The following is a 26,749-nucleotide window of genomic DNA, read 5'->3' on the forward strand; positions in this document are numbered from 1 at the left end:
TTTCAGTTCTCTTAGAAAAGTTTGCATCAACACGCACATGTAATCAGTTATGCATGGGGAAACATAATGAGATTTGGGGGCAGAAAAAGTCATTGGTTTTGCTGTTGTAAGAAGTACGGTGTTAGTAACAACCTATCTGTCAAGTAATTAACATACTGTGGGATCCTGTGAGAAGAAAAACACTCCCTCCCTTCCCGAACATGGGAAATCTTTCCAAAGAAGAATCCTTCCGGAATTTGTCTTTCCTTAAATGAATTCTGCTCTGCGGCCTACTTCCTTTTATTCTTCAAGCCATTAGGGAACCGCATCTGTGGAATTCCCTATCAGCTCTCCTGCAGCCAGCTGCTGCAGAGACTCTTTCACTTAAGTTGACATGAAGAACAGATTTGAGGGCCCTCTACCTGCTGTAAGGTTCTGACACAGTTACCCCAAACTGCAAATGGTGAGAAAACGTGCCTGCAAATCCCTGGGACTGTTGGTATATTTTCTATGATGCTTTTGCCTCAATTCTGAATCTGCACGAACGCTCTGACCGAAAGTTATTAAAGATATCTTTGTCATTAACCAAAATCGGTGCACAAGAGTGAAAGAGAACCCGTGCTGCGTTGAGAATAGGAGTAGGGGTCATCATGGAATTTTCCTCTGAGCAGAAAACCAGGACAGATTGTTAAAACGGCTGATTCCCTGGGAAGGTTAGGGTTTCTGCCGTGGGGAAAAATGAGGAAACCATTCTCTGTGTCGCGCATATGGGTCCATTTTGCACAGATCTGGAAGAGACGCTTTGCTGATCATTAAACTATTGAAAAATTCAGGTATGGCTTTTAAGGTGTATTCAGACTCAGACACCACGGAGAGGTGAAGAAATTGTCACGGAAGTCTTTCAAACAACACGCAGGTTTCCACCATGACTGACTAAGCCTAAAGCCCAGACAGACTGACCCAAATTGTCAAATTTACACAAAAGATGGCACCAGAGAAAGCTGCTCGGTGAGAAGCTAGGAGAATCTGGGCATGGATCACATTAGAGGTAATGGTGTGTGTGTGTGTGTGTGTGTGTGTGTGTGTGTGTGTGTGTGTTTAGAAGAAACATATAGTGTCTATTTCACTACTACAGTATTCATCACCTTCTATAAGAATTAAAATTTAAGAAACAACTGAGATAGTTTCCTACACCATGATTAAAAACATTCTGTTGGTTAAGTTCGGATTCAAGCAGCCTGAAACCATTTTGTAAAGACTATTTAAAATATAATCACAACTTTGCCTCTCATCAGGGCAGGGGGTCACCATATGTTAAATTCCATACTGAATCACTCACGCTGATGGGCTGTCTTCCCTTCCTCCGTAATCTAAATACAGCGAATTCTCTGAGTCTCCAGGTTCTAAGGAAGGCAAAGATTTTAGCAAAGAACGGCGAGTTAGGACTGCGGTAATGTTTTTGAAACCATCAGTGACTAACTAAATAGCCAATTTCCATTTATACGTGAAATTACCACCTACTCCAAACAGTATAAATGCAGCAGCAGCTGTACTGCCCTTAAAACAGCCTTTACCCAGGGATACTGGTTGACCATTTAAATCAAATGTATCCCCGATCCGCTCTGAAATCTCTAAGTTTAAGTTAGTTCAGAGAGCTCAATATTTTATACCTGGACTTAGGTATATGATGTCATTCTCCTTTCTCAGATATAATTTAGAAAATCCTAAGAAATTCACACAAAGACTTAACATTAAATATTTACTAATAAGTAGTGCACTTAAAATTTTGAGCATGCATATTTAATAAATATTTTTAGTTTGTCTTAGATTTCACACTATAGTTTAGAGAGTTTCACTTCCAGCTTTCAGACGGACAAGGCCTTTTAGGAGGTTCTTGTTTTTTTTTGGTATCTGTCTGTTTTTCACTTTTAACTACTCTTTAATGGAATCTCTTAGGAACTTTTCTGATCTAAATGCCCAATAATCACACACCATTGCCTGACTTATGCAGACAAGCCATTCAACACCGTTTCATGAAAATGCCATTTTCCTTAGCTTGAAGGGACAGAGTCCCAAATCCTGAACAGATAATTCATTAGACCATAACAAGGGAAAAATAAGTATTTTTTCTCCAACTATTTCATTAACCAGAATTCTTGTCTGTTATAAAACTATAAATACCCAATGTATATCCAACCATTAATCCATCAGTCTTGCTGATTCCTCTCCACCCAAATACTGTAATTTACCTAAACATTTCAAAATAGGAGGACGTCTTTTGGGGGATTTCAGGGATGTATAGTTTGTGCAGAAGCAGCGTCCTTAAACTCTAATGGGGACTTTAAATGTCTGAAGATATTAAACAGTTGAAATTTTGACAAGGCTGAATGTATTGTAGGAGTAGTACGAGAACTCATATATTTTGTTTTGATACCATTTTTAAAATAGTGTGTTGACAAACAAACAGTAATGTAAACACATCCGGCTCACGAAGGGTGCTCTCACCAGTAACAAAACCGAGCTGGTCCTCAAGCTGCCATTCCCCAGGATGTAACTCTTACGGCCTCTCAAGTTACATTCTCGGATTCTGCATGCATTGTAGAGAAACAGGCAAGAAAAGCGCACTATTATTGTAGAACCCGCGTGGCCCTGAGTGAAATCACATGTGGGTGATAAGCAGACTGAAGAAAGAAGGCAAGTCACGAAACTCACAGTTTCATGTGGAGGAGTGTGGAAGCTTTGCTCACCGATTGTTGGCCTAACTTGTCAATTTTCCACACATGGAAGTTATTAGTGCAATCCTGTAGTCTTAAATAGACCTAAGAACTTTTACCATGGACTCAAATCCATTCCAAAATACTACAAAAAGTATTAAAGTTTCAGTAGGCAAATTTTCATCTCTTTGGGGGCGCATACATATATACGTGACAGTACGTCTCTATATGACATTTATATCCATGTCATCAGTTGCAACGGGGGCATACTTTTATTTGTGCATTTTTACTCTGCATTGTAAAGAATTGTGGGCACTTCAATACTTTTCTGTGAATCGGGCTTAAATGTGATTGTTCAAGAATACATTGCACTCAGGCATTCAGGCTGAAACCAGCAACAATCGTCAACGACCTTTAACCATGCCTGCTCTCCGCATTAGTGCAGATCATTAATCATATTTTATGACCAGGAATCCTTCTCGCAAAGGTTCTCGGCCGTCTTGCTCCCTCCCTGTCTCTCTACCCCCCACTGCCTTGCTTCGTGGAAACGCACGCACATGCACACACACGCACACACATCACACACCCTGCACTCACGTTGCACACACGCAGAATGGCCCACTGGCTGAGAGTCCAGCCTTGCAGGCACAACTCCCTTCCTGGGTGCTGGTCCGTAGTGGTTTCTGTTGTAAATGCCCTGAGCTGGGGCGGGCCCCCGAGCTGCTGCAGCAGCCGTGAACATTAGCGAACGTTAGGCTCCGAGAGAAATGCCACCGCGGAAGGTAAGGCCTGGATCGTAGCGCGGCCTCCACAGCAGAGCCACGGCCGTGTCTTGGATGGAATCCATCTCCACTGCAGATCGTCACGAGGTGAGCAGAACACGGCCAGGAGCCCGGTGGGAGAGGGCAGCATTACTCCGCGCAGGTCACCGCTCCCTGGGTCTACGTCACCCCCGGCTCGAGCGTGCGGGGGGGGGGGGGGTGGGAGGGGCTCCCGCTCCCACAGCCTCCCCCCTTCACCCTCTCCTCCTTCCCCTCCATCTGCCCCCCTCCCGCCCCTTCTCCTCTGCAGTCACCCACCCCCCCGTGAAAGATTTCTGGAGTCAAATTGGGATTTCCATTCTCAGACTCGACTTAGTGCAACTAACTACGGCCCACGGAGAGTAGTAATTGGGGTGAGAAAGTGGAGTTTGAAAAACAAAAATTAAAGTGGAACTTTTCAAGGATAAAATAAAAAACAACAGGATTTTAAAATTGCCAGACAGCAGAATCTGGCTCTGAGGTCTTTCCAGTGGGACCCCATCTTGATTCCGGACTTCCTCTGCAGACACCCTGTCTGAATACCCCCGGCACCTTTATCAGGAAGTTAGGTGAAACGCACACCCTAAGCGGCTTGTAAACCACGCGCGGCTGGGACCACCGGAAGGATACCCGCCTATAAATCTGGATTCCAGGCTTAGGGCTCAGGTGCCCAAGCCGGCTGAACATGCATTCCCAGCACGCTTGCACGTATGGATGCGTGCCTGTGTGTGTATCCGTGTGTGCGCGTAAACAGCTTCCCGTAACTGGATCTGCGGCAGCGCTAGTCCTTGGGAATAAGGGGCGACAACTAGCCGCTGGGATCGGGATTCAGTGCTATTAGGGGAAAAATTATCAGTGTCTGAGTCATCGCGAGCCTCCAGACTTTCCCCGCAGTGTGGCAGAACTTTGTGCTGATGAGACAATAGTGGAGCGTGTGCGTTTCCTACAGGGCAGACCATTCCGGGGCTGGGGGAAGTCTCGGGCCTGCGCCGGGCCGCTGGGGGCCCGGTCCCCTCCCCGCACCGCGGCAATCCCCGGAGCCCGGCCGGCGCCGGGGTCCCCGCGGGGCGGGCGCGTCCCGGGGCGCGCGCGGGCGGCGCGGGGAGGGGGCCGGGCGCGTGGTGGGTCCCGCGCGCCCTCGCGCGTCCCCCGCGCCCGGGAGCAGCTGGCGCGGTCGGTCTAGTGCAGCGCTCGGCTCCGCGCCTCGGGCGCTCGGCTTCACCTTCAGAGGCGCGGGGCGTGCGCGTCCTCCTCCCCGGGCCGCCCGCCTCCCCGCCAAGGTAGGGCCGGGGTGTAGGCGCGGCGGGGCCCGCGGGAGGGGCGGGGGGCGCTTGGGACCAGGCCTCGACGTGTGGGGGACCCGGCGTGCGCCGCGGGGGTCGGGGCTCCGGGAAAGGACTCCGGGGCGCGGGGAGGGCGGTTCGCTTTCCCGGTGGCTAGTTGCTCCGCTCCGCAATTCCGGGAGAGGGAAGATGCAACTTCGGGCGGCCCAGCGAGCGCCCGGGAGGTGGCTTTTACCGCAGTGGAGGGGCGGGGTGGGAGCGCGGAGGAGGCTCCGGCTTTGTACACTTCGTCAAAGGCGACGCGGGAGGAGGGGAGCTCGGATGCGCTCTCCATCCATTAGGAGACAAAGAGCAAATTGCCTTACTTTAAAGTAAAACGCTCCGGCTAATGAAGGTGGGTGCTGGGGCCTCGGGGCCCGAGGAGCCGCTTCAGTTATTAAGGGTTTGGTTGATGGGGTCGATGCCAGTGGGCACCGAGCGCTGCTGCCTCGGGGACGTGCTTGAGGGGAGGGGCGTTGTTCCCCCCCTCCCCTGGTTGCGTGCCCATCAGCTGGGAGCGCATAAGTGACCCTAACATTAAAGAAGTGAGAGCCCGGAAGGGAAGTTAGGGCCGGAGTGGGGTTGGGGACGAGGGTTCTCGCAGTGACTGAGGCGGGGTGGGGAGACGGGGTCAGCGTGGCAGGGGCTCCTCGGAGATGCACCCAGCCTGGCGTGGCTGGGGGCGGGGGAGGTATTGATCGCGCTGTATACCCGCGTATATACTAGAAAAGAATACTTGGGGTGTGTGTTTGGGGGTGGTAGTGATGGAAAAGCGCCTCGTCTGCCATTTCCAGGGGGAGCTAACCTACTGAAGTGTTTCGATCAGTATTTAGATTGAACCGCCTCGTCGAGTTTTAAAGAAACTTTGTATGAATAAGTTTGTTAAAAGACAGCCGAGTTGGGTATTTAAAACAGGGGTTCATGAAGGAAGGTTGGTGTGCGGTGACAATCAGCCGTGGTGGGCTGGGGAGCCGGTGGAGCTTTGCTATTAGGGACCCGAGAGACCGAGCCTTGTATCCGAAAAATGTGGGTCTGTAAGTCAGCCTCGCTTATTATCAGCGTTAATAAGCTCCCCGCAGCAGACCGGGATGTGACCAGGGGCTTCTGGGGTTGTGTGTCTGTGTTTTACTCATTCCGCTGGGCTTACTGATAAAGAATTACTTGGTCTCCGGGTGTGCAAAGATCAACTTGCTCAGCCCTCTTTTAAGATATATTCATTCTGTGCCTTATTTAATCCAGATGCACAGAAAGCCATTTGCTGCTTCATTGTTGGTTTACATTTTTTGAAAAGGCGACTGGTGTAACCTGTGGAATTTGAAATGCAAATAAAAGCCTGTGGGAGTCGAGGCAGAACAAATCAGCGTTTATAAAGTGGAAAAGATTTAATGTCTTTGAGATCGTTGCGGAGGAAAAAAACTGGAGAGGGGGAGTGATTTTTCAGGGAGTGAATTGTGACGTCAGGTCTTTTTGGAAAAGACGTTATTTTTAAGGTCTGAAACCCGGGTATGTAAAGTGCTTACAGGAAAAACAGATTACAAGATTAACATCTGTTAACATGATCGTTTATCTCCAGCCAAAAATAGGTCAGTTCTTTCTTAAGGAAACACGATTGCTGGCGCATGCTTAAATAATAAAATTAAAATAATGAGTTCATAAATTAGGACCAGCGTTTGTTCTAATCTGACCTGTGAAGAACATTTTTTAATTTCGAGATCAATGAAAGGTCAGAGTCCCTTTTGGGTGTTGAGAACAGCTTCACCCTGCGTCCATCCCCTCCCGGATGACCCCCTCCTTTTCACCGCGCTCTCCCTGTCCTCCCCCACCCCGATTGCTAATTTCCCCTTTCATCCATTGAGGAAGTACAAAATATATTTAAACGGATATTGTCTGACGCACCCCCCCTCGTTAACGAAGGCAAACTCTCTCTCGGCGCAGATGGCTAACTTTCAGACCTCTGCTGTTGTTTTACCAATAAATGAAACGGTAGGGAAGGGGAAAAAAAGGAAACAGCCTTGCGAAGTCTCCCTGCCCCCTGGGTGTGAGTGACGGCTCTCCCGGCCAATCCGCAGCGGCTTTCTCCATCCCGGAGGTAATTTGGGGTGTGTGTACGCGCGCGCGCGTGCATGCGCCCATGTGTCTGCACACTGTTAAATCCGACCAGCCCCACGCGTCCTCAGGCTCCTGATTTGCACAGTTGAGAGCTGTAGACGTGGACACGCTTTTTTCTGAGTCTTTGAAGCTAGGTGGGCACGCGGCAGTCCAAATGGAGACCCTCCATCCTCTGAGTGTCCCCTCGTAAAGAATGGGCGTAAGAAGTGCTTTCGGATTCCAGTCGAAACCTGCAGACGGGGAAGAAAAGGAGTGATGCGATTGTGCTTCTCAGAGACTAGGGAATCGAAATGTGTGGTTCCTTCCGTCACGTTCCCACGCGGCAGGCGCGCCCTGCGCTCTTGGGGTCGGAGGGAGGGAGCCCACTCGCCGGGCGCTAAGCGTAGCCAGGTCGAGGATTGTTGAAACTGGTGTTAACTGTAAAAGTGAAGGGCAGCGTGGACCTTCCAACTTCACATTTTATTTTCTCACTGGCAGTTGATCCTTAGTCCATGGCAAAGGCTAGAATGTGACCTGCTTATGGTCAGAGTTCTGCTGCCCACCCGACTTATGAATGCGAAGGGCTGGCCGTGGCTCCCGCGCACAATGGGCACATTCACGGGCGGAGCGCGTCACGGGCCGCCACACATTTCCTACGGGTTTAACCCGGCACCAACTTCCCTAGGAATACTGGTAGTGTTGTGTGTGGACGCATGCTACCAGCCATGTAGCATCTCTGTTCTGTATTGGAGTGGCTGTGCTGCCTCGCTCTGGGATGGATGGTAATGCTACAGGGAACGGGTTAAGGACCCACATGTGTCCCCTGCTTCCCCGAGACCCCTGGGAGGCACCCTGCGACCCGACCTGGTCCACGCACGGTGTGTCCGGCTGCAGAGCCGCGCGGAGGTCTGCCGGAGGGTCCGCGGGCGACCCCGGGCGACCTTCGTCCTCTCCCATCCAGATCCTAACTCGGTTACAAGGTGGTGTCCGGAGCCCCGCGCCTCCCGCCCGGGCCATTTCCGCCCCCTAAATCCGAGTACGACTCGATTCTCTTCCCCCCGCCCCCCAATCTCTGTGAGCTCGCGGATTGAGGAATGGGCAGAAGGGGGAGGCGTCGTTAGATTAAATCATTCCTATTTCTGTGTCTCCCGCTGGTGCGGCGCTGGGCCTGGGGCGCCTGGGGAGGCGGGGGCCGGGCGGGGGCGGGGGCATTTACCTGCCCGCCCCGGGGGCGGCGGCCTCTCGCGGCCCGGCTAACTGGGGGAGGGCCGTGGGCGGGGCGGGCGGGGCGGGGGGGTGGGGGAGGGCCCGGCCCGCCCCCTCCCCCCGGCGCCCGCCCCCCGCCCCCGTCATGTGGAGCGGACGTCACACGCCTGCACTGTAACCCAAGAAGTGAAAGAGACGGGGACCCACGGCCCAACTTCGCACCGTAACAAAGGCGGGGGTCCGTGCGGGCCGGAGAGGGTCTAACTGGGGAGGGATCGGGCCGGCGGGAGGGGGCGGGGATGAGGTTGGGGGTGGGGAGTGCAGGGCCCGGGGCTGCTCTGGGGCGGGAGACTGGGGGGCCCGGCCGGGGGGTGAGGGCCTGGTCAGGGGCGGGGTCGGCGCGGGGCGGGGGGGGCGGGCCGGGCCGGGCCGGGCCGGGGCGGGGGGCGGGCTGCGCTGGGCCCCGGCTGGGGCGGGGGTGTGCGCGGCGGCGCGGACCGCGCTCCGGGGGCCGAGGCGCGGCGGAGGCCAGGTAATTGGTTTCTATTTTAAACTTCACTTTGTCCTGGCGGAGGTGGGGCGGTGGGAGAGGCGTGGCCCCCGGGCGATTACATAAGTGTTCATACCTGACCTGGTGCCGGGCCGCGGGCAGCGCGCGGATTTGTGCGCGAGGGGCTGGTGGGCACCGGGCCCGGGCGTCCCCGTGTGGGGCGTCCGCGCGTGGAGTTGCTGCGTCCTGCGCGTGGGACCTGGTGCGTGTCGGCCGTGGGGACCCCGCGTGCCCTCTGGGCTGCGGCTGGAAGCCCCGGGGTGTCCGTGGTTGGGGGCCAGGCCTGCCGGCGGGGTCCACCGCGTAACAAAGGGCAGGGCTGCGGGACGCTGGGCCGCGCACCGCGCCGACCTAACGGCAGGTCACAAAAGTCTTCATTAAACGTGCAACAGACCTGCATTTCCCCCATGAACCTGCCCTAGGTCTCCAGTCTTGATTAAAGATGACTTAAACATTGAGGTGCTCCCACCCCGTGGCGGTGTGATAAATACCATTAAAGGTCTGACCGGAGGAGAAGCAAGGGTGGTTATTCCCCGACAGGATCTTTGCCAGATTATTTTTCATGCCTTCCTGTTAGTATGATCGGAGTATTTTGGTTTAGGAATGTAAGTGCTACTTTAAGGAACTAGGCATGCATGCTATTTGGTAGGATCTTTCTACTGCCGCGCAAAAAAAAAGAGCTCGTTTTATCATTTGTTTGTTCCTCCTTCATTTTCTCTTGCATTCTTTGATTGTGGCGTCAAAATAGCTGTGTTATTTATATTGACACAGACTGGCCGGAATTAACTATCCCACATACCACTGCCGCGCAGTTTCCCCGCCTGTGTGCGAAATTGGAGGGTGCGGAGCTGGCCGGCCGTGCCTGGGTCTGGGAGTTCGGGTCCTGGAGAAGGACAGACAGTTTCACGAGAGCAATTCCCATGCTGTCTTGAATGGACCCTGGGAGACCCTGAGCTCTGAGCGAGACTCCAGTATTTTGGTAATGGAATTAGAATTTTGATGTGTTAAGATACAAATATATTATGTCTGGTATTTTTCTCAGTTCATTAGTAAGGCTTTATTTTGTTAAATTTGCTAATTTGAATAAAATGAAACGTTTAGAGCACATTAACATTCTGAAAAAACAACAAGCCCAAGGGATGTGCCATAAAGCTAACTGAGAAGAATGCGAATGTCTGTAAAATGAAACAGAACAGCCAAGGAGCGTATTTGGTAGGCGCAGGATTCAACAGTGGAAAAAGAGAGAGGAGTTTTGCTTCGTTTCATTTCCGAAAGCTTTTGTTGTCAGCGTAATCTTTCCAAATGGCTTAGTATACTGAAACTTGCTCCATCAAGGACTTTTAACTTTTGGACGTGTAACTGATACTAGTCAGTGATGATTTGAGAAGAGTTTTCATCACTGGTCTTAATCCCATTGTTATTTGTAGAGGACCTTTAAAGTTGACTAATTTAGAGATTAAAGTTTCCTTGGGGCTCCGAAGTCCCCACATTTCTAACTTTATGAGACATCTCAGAGACCAACGCAGAGTGAATAGAATGGGAGATGTCTGTGAAAACAGGTCGATGCTGAAATCACCTCGTCTCCACTTCCGTGAATTAAACTTTAACTTCATTTACCTTACTTGCTCCTACGTGGAGATATTTGAGTCTTACAGGTGGAGCGTTCAATGGGGAGATTAAGTTTAGCAACAATTATGTGAAAAAGAAAAGGAGACTTCTTTAAAGAACTCAAAGTGGGGTCAACTCGAACAGATGGTTTTCAGCGTTACTAAACAGGGAAAAATGATGATGTGACCTAGGAATTTAAGTAGAGTTTAGTCATGGATAGTTCTTGAAAAACCAGTGCTCAGTTTATTGGGTTGCTGTGGAGTTTTATTTATTCCTTTTCCAGGATACGTATTGGTCTTATTCATAATTTACCAGAAGGACTCTTATAAAGAATTTTGTGGGAGTGGCTCTAAGTCTGGCTGGAGATTGTGTTTAGAGTTTCAGCTGCATTATACCTTAATGGCATAGAAATAGGAAACTGAAATAGAAGCTGACTCTGTTCAGCGGGAAGGAGCTTGTCCAGACGTGTGTACTTTCCTTTCATAATATATTTGTTTTCAGTGTGCAAGAGACTGCACTCTTTTGGTTTTTATTCCATTTTCGACATTGCTTTTAGTTATATCATTAAAAGTGGGATTTTGCTTATAATGTAGCTAGATTTCCAACTGAATAAAGCAACTCTGTTGTGCAGGAAACAAATAACTTTTTCATTGGTGTTTGATGGCCAAATTTAGCTGGAGACAGCTAACCTTTCTCGGTGATAGGCATAGATTTCAGCTGAAGGCATAGAGCTAATGGTAGAAAGCAGAAGAAAGTGAAATGTATTTGATCAGATATCTGCAGTTATAAATATTTGAACGTAACATTCCTTCTTCAAAAGCAGACATCTTACATGCTGTAAATGTTTATACCTTTTAGCACTTGGATGGACTTATTCTGACACAGTCAATTCTTTCAAAAAATGCATCTCTTTGCTGCCCTAACCCCTCCCCCTCAAAAGCTCTAGAGGCTGTGGGGAAAGTTCCATTAACTCTCTTCTTACTGAATGCCGTCCAGAGGATACCAGTGGGCCTGTGTGCTGCATTGCCCTGGCCCCGCTGCCTGTGTCCCCCTCGCTGTACTTACACTGGCAGAACTGGCAGCCAGCACACGGACCTGCCTTGGCTTGCTTAGCACTGGGCACCTTTGATCTTTTCTTCCAGAATTATTAATGTCTAAACAGGAAGAATTCATCGCATCACTGTCTTTCGCTCCCAGACCCTTATGCTCTTGGTAGGAAGCCTCATCTCATTTGGATTTGCATTTTTAAATGAATAGAGCCGTGTCAGGAGGTGGATTTGTTCTGAAGTCTGATCAGGTGGTGTTTGGAATACATCTCCATGTGTGGTGGTATAGAGGTAGGCTAGCGGGATGGAGCTTTGAGAAGGCAGATGTGAATGTGGAGTGTGGGTGTGCATCCCTGGGCTGCCATTCTGTCTGCTCTGGAGTTTGGGTACCAGCAATTTTTCAACTCTTGTTCTGCGCTGGGCTTGGTGCTAACTGGCGGCATGAGTCACACAGGTGACGGTGGGTCTCTTCTCCTTCCTGTCTTCTCCTCGGGATGTCACCCCCAGCCTGTTCCGTCTGATGACCAGCAGTGTGTTGGCAGCAGCCTGTTAGGGTGTGAATGTGCCTTGGGACCACAAGAGTGACAGCATTTTTTAGATTCATGCCTTTGCTGCCATCCTCTCTGGACCCAGGAACAAGTGAATTGTGTGTGTGGGGGGCAGTAGGGAGGTGGGACATTTCTCTTTGATGGAGGGATGACCTCTGCCCTGAGGGAGCTGAGATCCCGCCCTACCTCTCTCACCAGAGGGGGGAGTGATTTATGGGAGGGCATATCCTCTTCATCCTCTGACTCTAGCTATGAATACCTTACAGTTCTCAGAAATTTCGACAAATTGTCACGAGCCCATTTTAAGAAAGGGGTCACATCAAATGTTTATTTAAGAAGAATTTCTTAATACAACAAACCTTATGGAAAAAATAAAGAAAAACTTTCACTATAAATTTAAAATGTCTCATCCAGTTCTTTTAAAAGCATCTTTATTTTAAAATTAATTTTCTTCAAGAGAGGACTGTTTGAGGGTTATGACTTAAATAGTCATAGGGAGGATACATATATAGGCCCAGTAAGTGCATTGCTTGTATTTGAAATTTACACTATCTGCTAAGGTATATCAAGTATATTTCAGACGGACTGGTAACAATTAGCAGTTGCAACTGTCTGTTTTGTGTATTCTCTATCCCTTGCGTCTGGCTACACGGGATGTGAACAGCTGAAGCTTTTCTTTCCAAAGCTAGTGCTGGTTGGAATATTTATGTCCAGGATGAAATGTTTTCCAGTAGCATACATCGGAATGGTAACGAAGTATAATTCTGTGGCTTTCAATATCCCTTAAAAGTAGTTTTCCGAAAAAGAGTTGGCATTTAGTCTTCAGTGCCAATGGTACTGAAAATTACAAAGCAGAAATCATCAGAAATGCAACTATTTTTAGAACCCAAACATGTAAATATGTGTAAAATGATGAGTAAAACACCACACCGGTGAGTCGAAAAAATAAATTTAAAAAGCAGCTCCATTGGGTTTAGATACGTTTTACAAATACATTTCAAATATACGTTTTACAGATATATTTTACAAGTATATTTCAACTATGTGTTCATTCGGTAGATTCTTTTTCTTTCTGTTCTTTTGTTGTTGTTGACGATGCTTTGCTGTCAGGAATTTAATCAAGTCATCGCATTCCAAAAACTGACTTTAAGAGACATGTATTTTATGTGATCGTGAGGTTCAGACACCTCCTCAATGGAGCGTTGAAAGTCGGTTGAGATATTAATGTATTTTATTTTCAAGACTAAAGTAAGCTGATGTTTTATTCCTTCAAAAGCAGGTAGGCTTGTCTCTCACCGTTTCTGGCACCCAGAGGATTGCTGTTGTCAGCTCAGCCCTCAGATGCAGCTGTCTTGTTATTTCTTGCTCATTTAGGGTATGGGGAGCTAGGCTAACTTGTGGTGTTAGCTTTCAGGATGTAGTTGAAGGGAGACTCTGAAAAACTGAGGTTCTCTGGTAAAACTCTAGTTTTTTTCTTAGGCTCTAAGAATTAAAGAAAAAGCTTTTTTCGGCATTATTTGGTCTCACTTGAAAAACCCTCCCCTCTTCACCTCCTCCCATGTGAAAAGAAAAGATATTTGTTTAGGAATTTTTGTCCTTTGTCTCAGACAAGGGCAGCATGCGCCTGTGTTTGCCATGTGGCACTGTTTAACCTATGCTGCTCGGGCTGACTTGGGCTGCATGAGGTACTGATTCATTTCAGCATTCCAGAATGTTCTTCGAAAGTGAGGGCAGTGAAGGATGCAACCAGAGATGTGCCGAGAGGCTGTCTCTAGCAGCTTCTCATTCTGTTGATATTTGAGGGCTGTGAGCAAGTGTCACTTTTTTTTCCTGAAATAATTTTTGTGGAAAAGAGTTTGACATTAAATGTTGGCTGACTGTGTTGGTTCAGGAAGACACACAGCCCAAAGTGAGCAGTTAAAACTTCTGCTGGTTGTAAATAGGCTGAAAGTTGGGTTAGTGAGACAGGACTTTCACTGTTTCGTTCCTGATTATTCTGGCGACTTTAACCTAGAGCTAAAAAAAAAAATGTGTTGTTTTTTTTTTTTCCCCCTTAAAGAATTGGCTATTCTTTTTTAAATGGATGGATGAACCAGTGGACGGATGGGTGATCCTGTTCTATAATTCAAACTTTTGTGGTGCTGTTCTGGGATTATCTAGATGTTTTCACCTTGTTTAGTTTACACGTGTTATTCTGAATTTTCAGATAGATGTGGATTTAATCACAAGGGTAGCTCCTCTGCTAGATGCCACGTCTCAGGAAGCTGTGCACGTGGAGAATCAAGGTTTCTGCCTCCATTTTTAGGGTCCCGTATGGCTGTGGAGTTGCCCACCAAAGCTCACGTGTGTCCAGATAGTCTCCTGCTGAATCTGTCTCATTAGTTTTAACCATACTGTGTTTCCTGTTTTAAGGAGAGGAGTAAGCACATTTATACTCATTCATGTGTGTTGCCTGTAAAGCATATGTGGGCATATGTGGATGGGAAGGTACCTCTCAGAGAATTTGAGTGGTGTGAATGAAGGCTGCTTTGGGTGACATCCTGTATATTGACACCGTCAGTGACCCGGGGCGATTTTTGTGCCAGTTGGAGAAAATCATTCACATTGATAACCGTAGTCCCACCAGACGGAGATTCTTCATACCAGAGCTTTTTGTGTCTTTAGCATGACCGTTAGCAAAACGGTGGTAATTTGTTCCTTTGAGTAACACCACGCGTAACTTAAATTAGTGCTACTGTGATGACCCGGCCATGTGCTCAGATGGCTTCCTGAGTTCAGACGTGGCTTTTCACTTTTTAAAACAAGAGGCAAGGACGATGATCTCATTTCTAAAACCAACTTGAAAAACACAACTATGAGTAAGTAACTGAATTCCTGATGTAAAAATACTTGCCATAGCAACGTAAACTTGGGACAATTCTGCAGAGTCATGGGATTAGTGGTTCAGTGGTAGGATTAAAATTGGCCTCAGTAAATTACCCTGGTGACAGAAAAGCAGAATCTGTTAAGGGTTTTACAGGAAGATTGGCTTATCAGTTATTTTCTAGGTTGATGAAAGATTATGGGCTGCTTAAAATTTGAACTTTACAAAGGAAGGTTAATTTTCCTAATAGCTACACATTTTCAAGTATCTGTAGGGATTGGTTAAAACAAGAGGTTACAGCAGTTAGAATTTGGGATTTTTTGTGCATGTGGGAGTCCATTGACCATCCGTGTTCATTTAGCTACAGACGTTCAGAGGGCAGTTGAGAGTATGCATTTCAGCCAGCGGTTAAATTAGGTCTTTCCAGTGTCCATGGAAATAGTAGACTATTTTGGAAAGTGCATTAGATCTTCGGGGCCACAAAGGCACCATTTAGACGCTTACTGAGCTGTACCTTCGTGGCCCGAGCAGGTTACGGGGGTGCATTGCTCCAGAGTAGGGTTTTCGTGTCTGTCAGGAGTTTTCAATTGATACTACAGGATGACCATGAAGGGAAAAATTTACTTTGCTGGTTATTTACCTTTCTTTGTACATTTATGTTATTTCTATTTAGACTTGTTTAAAAAGGCTCATACTGAGTTATATGTGTGTTATTTGCAACTGACTTAGAGATGATTTGGGGGTGAATCTGGGTATTTTACAGGTACTGAACGGCAGAAGGACTTAGTGATTTGGCTGAGGCCAGAGTGATGGAGCCGAGCTCAAACCCAGGTTTCCTGAGTCACAGTCTGGTCTCTTCCTGGTACCCCGTGCTGAGCGCACAGAAGAAAGTGCGGTCGCAGTCTGAGTTGTTGAGAAGGTGCAGGGCTGATCGAGCTCTGCAGATGTAGACCCAGCAAAGTGGTGGGTTTTTTAGGACAGGAGGGAGAGGGCTCCACTTCAGTTTCACTTTCTGATGCTTAAATCTGTCTCCAGAGAGAAGAAAAAACGTTGACTAAATTTTTGCAGCTCTCCATGGGGATATCGTGTTAGTGGGAGAACTGCATAAACCGTCCTACTTCAAGGCCACCCAGCATCACCGAACTCAGACTGGGAGGAAACGGGGAAGCCCCGTCATCACCCAAGACCTGGCAGCTGCGGGCACCCGTTCCCAGCTCAGCACGGGGCCCGGGTACAGATTTTCTTGGGAAACCCAATGGTAACACCCTACTCTCATCACTTTTTATAAGAGAGTAAATATAGAAAGCACATCACCAGCAGGGGATAGAAAGTCCTAGAAGAAAGCAGCCAGCAAAACATGCAGGGAAAGGGGTCCTCGAGGACCAGCGGTGGCTGAGATAGACCCGCAGTCTCTGGTGGGCCTCCTGTCTGAGGCCGCGGCAGAGGTGAAGCACACGCTCGTGCAGGGCAGGGCACGTGCAGGGCCAGGCTCTCATCGCGATGGAGTGGGTGACTGCCAGGTGGGCTGGGGAGAGCCACGGGGGAGACCAGAGCAGGTGGGCACCTTCCCTTGTGCACATCTTTGGTGTAGGTGGACAAGATGGCAAGGAAGAGGAAGACACGTCGGGGAGAGGGGCAAGCCGACCTCGGTGAGACCACACTTCCCTTTTCCCCGTTGGCGACGGCAGCTCAGACAGGTGGCCACAGCACCCATGGGACGGGCTGGCGGGGTCTTGCTCTGCTCCTGGATGCCGTATAGGGGATCCGTTCCCTCTGCCTGCTCCGGCAAATTTGGGAGCTGGGCCAGGGTGCAGGGAATTTGTCTTCATCTTGCAAGAGCCGCTTAGAAAACCTGTCTCCTTTGCGTTCTCCAAGTGGGCAAACATAGCCAACATTCTAGGTTTTCTCTTAAGGGGAAAAATCAGTAAACTGAGACCCAGATTTTGCATTTTGTTTTCCATTCTCTGAAGAAGTTCGTGCTTCCTCATTATCTTCCTGACACTGTGCCCTAGGTAGGTTGCTACCTTTCTAGACGTTTCTCAAAATACGTAATGGCCCATGTAAACGCGGATTGTAGAGATTTGTTTAATCGGTGTATGGACATCATCCTGTATCCCCTTCCGTGAGGATTTTGGCAGAGGCTCGTTGGAGAATCTGGTGACTGAAATCCTGTTATTCGTCTGTTGGTAGGAAGCGTTTGCTTGTTCATCCCCATTCCATAAAGGGTGTGAGGTACACACTTGAGGTCTACATTAAATATAGAGTGAAACTTAAATAAAAGTCAAGAACAAGGAAATGGGATAATAGGTCCTGACAAGGGGAAAATAGGATTCCGTATCCAGATCATTGTGTTCCCTCCGGTGGGTGTACTTGGACCAAAATTTATAATCTGAGCTTTCTGGTCACTAAAACAAGAGCGAAACAGGGCCATTTATATGTCGAATTGACAATACAGGCAAAACTCACCGGTTCTGTGAAAGAGAAGCCTTTTCTAGCCTGGAACCCTAAAGGAGACGCCTCACGTTGATTTGTATGTTGACCTTTTTCACAGGCCACGTGTTTTCCTGTAGACGGTCTTCAATGATGCTCTTAGGGTGGGTCTGCGGTGGCTTTCCAAATGTGGTTCCTTGGAGCTACCCTGGTACAAGGAGCCGAGGGCATCAGAACACAGTACCCTGCACTGAGAGCTATTTTTTGAATCGCCATGACAATATGATCCCAGGTATTGAGCATTAAGTTTCTCGCTGTATTAGAAATTGAAGTTTTACTACTAAGGACTTACAGACGTGAATCAAATTGGGCGAATGCCTGAAAAACCAGCCCCCCCAAATAAATAGCTCATAAATGCTCTACCAAGGCTCATTTCCTTTCCACAAACATCCATCTCACACCCGCTGTGAGCAAGGCTCCCACATTCTGTGTGTATTTTGTTTAGTATTCATAACAGTTAGGAAGTCGTTCTGGTCCCCTTCCCCCCACTTCCTTAACCACTGAGACTCTCGCGGGTAAGGAACGGGGGTTATCTGAGCAGAGCATCTTCTGGGCTTGAGTTTGACCTTCCTCATGCTCGTTGAAGCCTAGAGACTTTTTTTTTTTTTTTAATGCGTTACGCGGGCCTCTCACTGCTGTGGCCCCTCCCGTTGCGGAGGACAGGCTCCGGACGCGCAGGCCCAGCGGCCATGGCTCACGGGCCCAGCCGCTCCGCGGCATGTGGGATCCTCCCAGACCGGGGCACGAACCCGCGTCCCCTGCATCGGCAGGCAGACTCTCAACCACTGCGCCACCAGGGAAGCCCCAAGCCTAGAGACTTTGAGTCTTGGTCTGCGCCCTCTGGAGTTGTGTCACTGTGGAGATCATGTCGTGGAAGGCCAGTGTTCCTCTTCCCGGCCCCTCCCCCTTTCTAGGTGGCCAGGGTTACTGATGGCTCCCCAGGAGGAGCTGGGAGCCAATGTCAAGGGTGCCCTGAGCTGGGGCCGGCCACCTGAGCGTGTGGGCCCCTGCTCAGCACATGGCCATGTCTGCCGTGAAGGTGAGCGGACGCTTCTAGTGATCAATCCATCAAGAAATAGAGTGGGGCTTCCCTGGTGGCGCAGTGGTTGAGAGTCCGCCTGCCGATGCAGGGGACACGGGTTCGTGCCCCGGTCCGGGAAGATCCCACATGCCGCGGAGCGGCTGGGCCCGTGAACCATGGCCGCTGAGCCTGCGCGTCCGGAGCCTGTGCTCCGCAACGGGAGAGGCCACAACCGTGAGAGGCCCGCGTACCGCAAAAATAAAAAAAAAAAAAAAAAAAAAAAAGGACGGGGGTGGTCTGGGGATTTGAAGCAGGGAAACTCCTGCATCAGCGTCCAGCCGTCCAGCCAGCTAGCGGGGCTTGGCCCACCTCAGCTGCCTCTTCTCCTGGTCGACTTAGCGAGCCTGCACCAGAGCCCGGAGAGGCCTGAGCTTGGGAAACTGGGGTCTGTATTTGCAAATCTCTAGGGCAGGCGTCGGCAGCCTTTTTCTTCCTCCCTCCTTCCCTCCCTCCCTCCCTTCCTTCCTTTCTTTCTTTTTTAAAATTTTTATTAGAGTAGAGTTGATGTACGGTGCTGTGTTAGTTTCAGGTGTATAGCAGAGTGAGTCAGTTATACATAAACATGTATCCACTCTTCTTTCTTTTTTTAGCTTCTTTTCCCATATAGGCCGCTACAGAGTATCCAGTAGAGTTCCCTGTGCTGTACAGCAGGTTCTTATTAGTTATCTATTTTATACATGGTAGTGTGTATATGTCAGTCCCAATCTCCCAATTTATCCCTCCCCACTGGCAGCCTTTTTTTTGTAAAGGGCCAGATAATAAATATTGTGGGCTCTGTGGGCCAGAACTTCTTGTTAGAGCTAATTCACTCTGCCTTGTAGCGGTTATAGAAGCAGCCACAGACAACACACCAGTGAGGAAATAAGCTTTCTTTGTGGACACCGAAACTTGAATTTCATGTCATTTCATGTGTCGCAAAATACTGTTCTCCCTTTGATTTTTTTCCAGCTACTTAAGGATGTAAAAACCATCCTCAGCTCACGAGCCACACAAAAACAGGTGGCGGGCAGGCTGGCTTTGGCCTTGGGGCCGCAGTAGGCTGACCAGCACGCTAAGAGTGCTGCCTGGTAAATAGAACGCTGCTGTCGTTTTCAATTTTCTACTTACCCCGTGGAAAATGGTTAAAGAAGTGGGTAAAATTAGTAATGTGTTTTATTTAACCCAGTAGGTCCAAAATGTTCCTTGAACACGTAGATGATATAAAAGTTACTGCTCAGTTAGTCTTCGCTCTTTATTTCACACTAAGCTTCGGAAATCTGGCGTGGATCTTACACTCAGGGCTCAGCCCGATGTGGACTCGCCCCTTTAGCCCCTGTGGAGATGGCACAGCTGCGGGGCTGGAGGTGCTGCCCTTGCAGGAGCCCCTGCCGTCAGCCAGGGCCTGGTGCTGAGGTCCATGAGGAACCCCCAGTCCTCCAGTTCAGCTGTTTGTAGACAAGGACTCTAAGGGGAGATACGATACTTTGGAAATATCTCAGTCGAATCCGAGCAGCTTAATTAAGGGAGAAAAAGTTCTTTTTTACCACCCTCAAGCCAGGAGCCGGGGTCGGGGGGCGCTGGGCGCTGAAGGGAGGCTGGGGCCTGACGCCGCATTGTGTCTGTCCCTTGGCGAGTCCCTGGTAAATTGGCCCAGCACGCTGGGAATCAGGAGCCTTCCTGTCTCCCTGTTCCCTGCTGCGGAGCCCCGCCTCTGCTGTAGCATCCAGAAACTCAGAAGTGTTAATCCCGGGTTGCAGGTGTGTGGGAAGGAACTGTAGTAAGAGGCAGCCTCTGGCTTCCAATCCAACATCCGGTCGTGGTGCCTTTTGCCCAGTTCTGGAGCCGGTATGCCTTTACTTGTTCATCTGTGAAATGGGGTGAGATGCTGGCCTCCCCCGAGGGCCGGTTAAAGGACGATGTGCCTTGTACCCGAAAGAAAGGGAGCGGAAAGCAGGCTAAATTACAAATGAAGGTCACTTACCTGAGAATTTCAGAACACAGAAGGATGGTTCCAGTTTATTCTCTGTCACATCTAGTGGTAATATGTAAACGTATAAACTTTACATCCAGCATAAAAAAGCATTTGGTTCTTCCTACTTTTTGCACATTAAAAAAAATCACCTGTTTATGTTACAAAGGAGGTGAGAACTGTGGTCTAATTCAATTAGATCGATGTACTTTATATTGAGCATATTAAGCCTTAAACCTGTTTTATCCTCATTTGCCACCTTTTTGCTTTGTTAGCCTCACAATATAAAAAGCAACTTTATAAAATATAGAAACTGTTAACTTCGCTTGGGGGCTTAAAGTGTATCTGGAGTGAAAACCCTGGGCAGAGTTCATTGATTATTTTGTACATCGTTGTTGTAATGATGGTAGGACACCCAGAAAATGCTCTTTGTTGGAGGAACAGAATATTTTCCTGAGATTATGCTTTTGCAGGGCCTCTCCCTGCATTCTTCGTGGATGAACTCGTGCCAATCTCATTTCTGCTCCCAGGTCCCGGGGATGTGAAATACGGTTGTTGGATGAGAGCTCAGTACACTTTGAGCTCTGTATCAAAGCTCGTGAAAGTGCTGACGTAGGGGGTTTTCACTTAGGAGGGCCGTGTGGACGGAAAGGCAAAACTTCTTTTCCTCAAAATGGATCTGGAACCAGCGTGTTTCATCAGTCTTTTTAAAGTAGGTCATTTCCATGTAATACTATTAATAATAAGAAAAATGAAGATTCTTTTCCCCCAAATGGGTAACAATAATGTTCAGAAAAGGTGTTTCTCAGAGGGAAGAATAAAGTAAGTAACTCAAAGCAAATGATCTCCTTTAAAAGATGCTTCTGGGCTTCCCTGGTGGCGCAATGGTTGAGAGTCCGCCTGCCGATGCAGGGGACGCGGGTTCGTGCCCCGGTCCGGGAGGATCCCGCATGCCGCGGAGCGGCTGGGCCCGTGAGCCATGGCCGCTGAGCCTGCGGGTCCGGAGCCTGTGCTCCGCAACGGGAGAGGCCACAACAGTGAGAGGCCCGCGTACCGCAAAAAAAAAAAAAAAAAAAAAGATGCTTCTTTCAGGGAGCTGAGGGTTAAATACAGTGCCATGAATTTGTGTTCCTTCATGTCAGCAGTATTTTTGACTATGATTTGTATATTATTCATGTGCTGTTAGGTCCTGCCCTGGAGGACTTTACAGTGGGCCATTTTGTGAGTGTTGCAGAGTACGCTTGGGGCTGGTTTGCCAGCCAGCTGGAAGGGGATTTCTAGGTATAAAATTGCAAGAGAGTCACATTGTGTTGGGATATTTATTACCTGCCACAGGTAGGCACAAAACCCTGCCGTTTTAGAAGACGGCGCAAAGCTAGTCTGTATCCCCATGTGTCTCAAGACTGCTGTTCCGTGTGGTTATTAAGTTTTGTCACCTTGTGAAGGTGAGACCTGGTGAAATTGCTTCCTCATCCTGGGGCTGGTCCTGTTCTTTGCCACGATGCTGCGGTTTACCTGCTATTCCTGCCTGTAAATCCAGGTTCAGGTCAGCAAGTTTATTATTTAGAGTGAAGTTCACGTTCCATATCTTGCCCTATCCGTCACTGAAATGCTTCTTTGCATAGTTAAATGGTGTTGAGACAGACTAGAATTCTGTTTACTCTCTTGCTTGTGGACTCGTAGTATCAGTGTTCAGGAAACTTACCGGACTTAAAAAAAAAAAATAGATCGGCTCGCGTTCAGGTAGGATAACAAAGTCCAGATCGACATTGTTCAGCTCTGATAAAAAGCACTGTTTCTCTTTTTCTGTTTCACTGGCCCAACAGAACAGTGCTTTGGAGACGTGTGCAAGTTTAGGCAGAGGGATACTTCCACTCAGAGGAGAAGTGAGAACTTCTTAGGATCACCGTTTTTTAGTGTGTGGGGCTGACATTCTTTGCAGAGTTTTCTAAATTCACATGCATCTCGAGTTAGATTTCATAAGTTGGCTCTTATCTAGGGAATGACTGAAGGCCCCAGAGCCAGTCACCCCAAATTGGCCGTACATCTGGGGCACTCAAGAGCTTGGGCAATTTCTATGCAGTCACGTGAAATTTATGGGTATTCGTTTGCCCCAGGATCTGCTAGTCAGATGGACTTCAGTGTGACAATGAATGCAAGTGTTCTGATTAAAGCATCCCTTTCGTAGACAAACCATGGCTGGGTTTGGAGGTTAGTGGAAAACGGACACAGGACTGCAGGCTTACATTGAATCACTCAGGGCAGAATTTCTTTCCTGTTCACTTGGAAGTCACTTTGTTTAATTCACTTTAAGATGTCTGAAGTTGGAACTACGAATATGAGCTCTGTCTTATTTTTTTAAAATAAATATATTTATTTATTTATTTTTGGCTGTGTTGGGTCTTGGTTGCTGCGTGCGGGCTTTCTCTACCTGCGGCGAGTAGGGGCTACTCTTCGTTGCGGTGCGTGGGCTTCTCATTGAGGTGGTTTCTCTTGTTGCGGAGCACGGGCTCTAGGCACACGGGCTTCAGTAGTTGTGGTTCTCGGGCTCAGTAGCTGTGGCTCGCGGGTTTAGTAGGTGTGGCGCACGGGCTTAGTTGCTCCGCGGCATGTGGGATCTTCCCGGACCAGGGCTCGAACCCGTGTCCCCTGCATTGGCAGGAGGATTCTTCACCACTGCACCACCAGGGAAGCCCTGTCCTATTTTTAACTGAGAGGAATTGTAGTAGCTGAGCACAAGTGGGGTTCCTTTCCCCTTACCCCTTAACTTTGTTTCTTGTGTACCATCGCATTTGCTGGAAGGGGGTTGATCTGAATGTCATTATTCCAGGGAATTAATATGAAGCTATACATTTAAATTATTGAACCAGAATTAAACGTGGACAGCTGGGACCCAAGGACTTACACTGTATTTCTCTTGCATAAGGGGGTAAAGACACACAGTACTTCACTTTGAAGACATAGAGATTTTCAGAAATAAATTACGTAGAAGTTCACAAAATGCTACAGAGACACAGCACTTTTCCGTTAGGGGTGGGTGGTGTGGAATTCACGGCAGATAACACGTTAATTGATTTTCAACCGCATATTTGAGTAACTGAGTTATAGCCAAATACTTAGGGTAGCGTTCCACTTGCCTAAGTTAAACTATTCCTTTTCAGATAAGTATACAAAATGCAAAGTTCGTAGACTGCAAAGACTCCATCATCTTTGCCGGCAAGATATTTACCATCCAAAGAGGAAATTGCATTTTGAGAAAAAAGAACGTGAGAGATTTCACAACATGAATGTAATTTTATTTTATGCAGGCTACGATTTGTTGAATGCCTTCTAGATGCCAGTCGCTGTATTAGGCGTTTAAATCCAATAATAGCTTAATCAATATATGTAGATTTTTAATATACATATATAAACTTTAACTTAAAAATTAAAATCTGACCATGTTATGTGAGTTTTCCTGCAACTTAAAAAAAATTATTTTCCCAAATTAGTCCTTTTTTAAAAAGTGTTTTATTTTGTAATCTTTATTTATTATTTTTGCCCACGCTGCACGGCATGCGGGATCTTAGTGCCCCGACTAGGGATTGAACCTGTGCCCCCTGCAGTGGAAGCACAGCGTCCTAACCACTGGACCACCAGGGAAGTCCCTGCAACTTATTTTTTTTAACATAACCTCACAACTTACTCTTTAAGGCATGGGTGGAGTACAGATGTTTGCACACCCCGTCTGTGGTTTCCAAATGCCCAGTACCCAGTGTGGTCCATTCTGACCCATCAGAAGGGAATTTGGGGTGAGCATCGGCCAGTGGGAGTGGGCCAGCTCCCGCCAGGTGGATGTCGCCCCGGGGAAGCTGCGCTGTGTTTGTCCCCGTGGGGGACTTTGTGTTGCTACCCATTTCCTAGCGTGCAGTATACCTCTGTGATACACAATTTTGTGCGCGTGTGAGAATGTTTCTTTGGGCTTGGTTCCCTGAAACGGAATTTTTGGCAGGAAGGGGCATTTTCATTGATGGATATGGATGCATTTCCCAACAGGATATCAAAATGCCATTTCACAGCCCCGGCAGCAGTCAGGGACCTGTGGCTTTCTCTTTGTCAGCACTTGGTGTTATCAGTCTAAGTCTTGGGCAACTTGATAGGGAAAACACCGCATTGTGTTTTAAAAATTTAAAGCCACATTTAGCGTTTCTTAACGTTTGTTGACTCTTATTTCTCTTGTGAACCACCTGTTCACTCACTCGGTCGGTCGGTTTTTCCACTGAGTTATTCATGATTTGCTGCTTTGTAAGAACGTTTTGTTTATTAGGACAGTAGCTTTGTGCTTTGTTGTTGCTCTCCAAACATTCAAATCGCCTACATCTGAGTTGTTTCGCAAAAGGTGTGTGACTGAAACTGATTTTTTTTTTTTTTTTTTTTTTTGCATTTGAGTGGGTGAAGGAGTGTGTAACAATTCTTTTGATTTCTTACCTGATTATTGTAATGGTTACTTTTTCTCTTGATTCCTGGATAGATTTTGGGCATTTATATTTTATTAGAAAATTAGTAATTTCTTTCAATATTATCACACTTGTTAATGTTTTGAAGAACATTGTATTCTTTTAATTTTCCTTCCTTTGGTGGTCAGTAGACCTAATTTTCCCCAGCCCCTGCCTTTTTTCTCTTTTGATTGGGTCAGCTTGTCATTTTTCTCCTTCATTGGGCTTATCAAAGAGCCAGTTATGGACTTCATTTATCAGTTTTGCTGTTTTTTTCTGATTGTGGTTACCTTTTAAAATTCAAATTTAAGGATTTTAAATTTTCTTTGTTACTTTTTGATTGGAATATTTCACTTACGTATTTTCTTTATTTTTAAATCCTGCAGCTGGTTATACTTTCAGCTTTCTGTGTGTCCCATAAATTTTGACACAGAGGAGTTTCAGGAGAGTTTTGCAATTGCCCCGTGATCTCGTCCTGCCCCAGGCGTTGTTACAGAGAGTTTAAAATTTTCCAAATGGGTGGACTTCTGTTAGCGTGGTTTTTGCTTTCGCTTGTTAGTTTTTGGTATCACAGTACTATGTATGGAGCCTGGGAGATCTGTGCTGTTTCTGATTTAAGGAACTGTTAGAGCCCATCTTTGTGGTCAGCATGCAAGCCACCTCATCTCCTATTGTCACTTTAGCAAAGTGGCTGTTGTGGGGTTTGATACTTACATACTAGATTGAACTCTACTTTTTAATTCAAGTCTTCTATTGTTTTTACCTCTTTAATCTGCCAGGTTTAAGAGAGATTTGTTAATTCTCCGAGATCCATTTTCTCTCTTTTGATCTTTCCATGTATTCACTGGGGTGTTTGCTTTGTGTATTTTGTTCTCTGTTATTTGACTTTAAAGGTGTAGGACAATTTTATTCTTTGTGATTTCTTTTTTTTTTTTTTAACCCTTAATCATTATAGTATGACTTTTGTGCAGTTCAATGCCTTTTGAACCATGAATTAAACTTTTCGTGATATTTCTATCTTCACTGTTGTTTTTGTTTGCATTTTTCTGGTATATTTTGTCTGTGTGTCCACATTTTCTGAGTTCCTTCATTTTGGGTGTCTTCTGTACAGGGCATATAGTTGGATTTAGTTTTTAACCCTTTCGTTGAGTCTTTTAAATAAGTAGATTCCATTTATATTTTTTGCTGAAACAGATTTCTTAGGTGTTCTTTCCTAATTTAAAAAAAAAACTTTTACCTTGTTTTATGCTTTCTTCTTTTTTTCTTTGTTTTCTGTTTATAGGTGTATGAATTATGCTTCCTCTCCTTTAATCCTTGAAATCAGAAGGTAGATAGAAAGTCCGGTGTTTTCAGTTTTACTAGTGGTTTTATTTATAACTTTTGCCTGAACCCCTGTTTCTCAATTTATCCACTTCAGTAACAATATAATTCGACTTCCTCTTTGGGAAGGGTGAAGAAATGAGTACTTCTGTTACCTTCCTCCCTTTCTTTCTCTCTTCCCCTCTCCCCACACAGTATTGTAATTCCTTTTTTGGATGTTGTTTTAGTCTACTATTGTTAATTTATTATTTTACATTGTATATACTGTCTTGCAAGAAATGTAATAATGACATGTTTATATGTATGTCACAGTTACTTAGACTTGATTCTATTTACACTTATTTCTTTGCTTACTGGGTTTAGTGATCATTACCAGATATTTTTCGTTTTTATTTTTTTGCCTGTGAGTTCTTTGAATGTTCTTTTGTTTGGCTGGATTCCCTTTCCAAGTAGATGGGAAAGGATGGTTCTGGGGAGGATGGGAGTCCTTGCTGGAGTTAGTTTCCTGAGCAGGAGAGGGTGCTGGGGAAGGAGAGAGCCTCGAGGCGCTCGTGTGTGTGTGAGCGCGGCAGGTGACGTCTGAGAGGTTGTTAGGGGCTGTGAGTGATCTTGAGGGTGCTGGGCTCTGTCCACAGGGTAGTGGGCGTCCTGAGGGCTCTCACCAGCGGTGAGGTGATGGGTTCTGGGTGACCCCTCAGTGGTCTTTAGCAG

General features: G+C 47.2%; 1 protein-coding gene across 11 annotated transcripts in view; it reads left to right on the plus strand.

Annotated features, from left to right (window-relative positions):
- The first annotated feature begins 4,469 nt into the window (after nt 1-4,469).
- The window catches only part of ZNF516 (zinc finger protein 516), a 114,568-nt gene continuing 92,288 nt past the window's right edge, over nt 4,470-26,749 (plus strand). For 8 of the 11 annotated variants that reach the window (XM_032653850.1, XM_032653853.1, XM_032653852.1 and 5 more), the window contains exon 1: nt 8,282-8,347. The gene's annotated coding sequence lies outside the window, so the exon portion shown is untranslated. Of the gene's footprint in view, nt 4,774-5,072; nt 5,171-8,281; nt 8,348-8,724; nt 9,639-26,749 lie in introns of those variants that run through there. The other 3 variants (XM_032653846.1, XM_032653847.1, XM_032653848.1) reach the window with 3 other exon arrangements.

The sequence above is a fragment of the Phocoena sinus genome, chromosome 14, assembly GCF_008692025.1.
Source record: "Phocoena sinus isolate mPhoSin1 chromosome 14, mPhoSin1.pri, whole genome shotgun sequence".
Lineage (NCBI taxonomy): Eukaryota > Metazoa > Chordata > Mammalia > Artiodactyla > Phocoenidae > Phocoena > Phocoena sinus.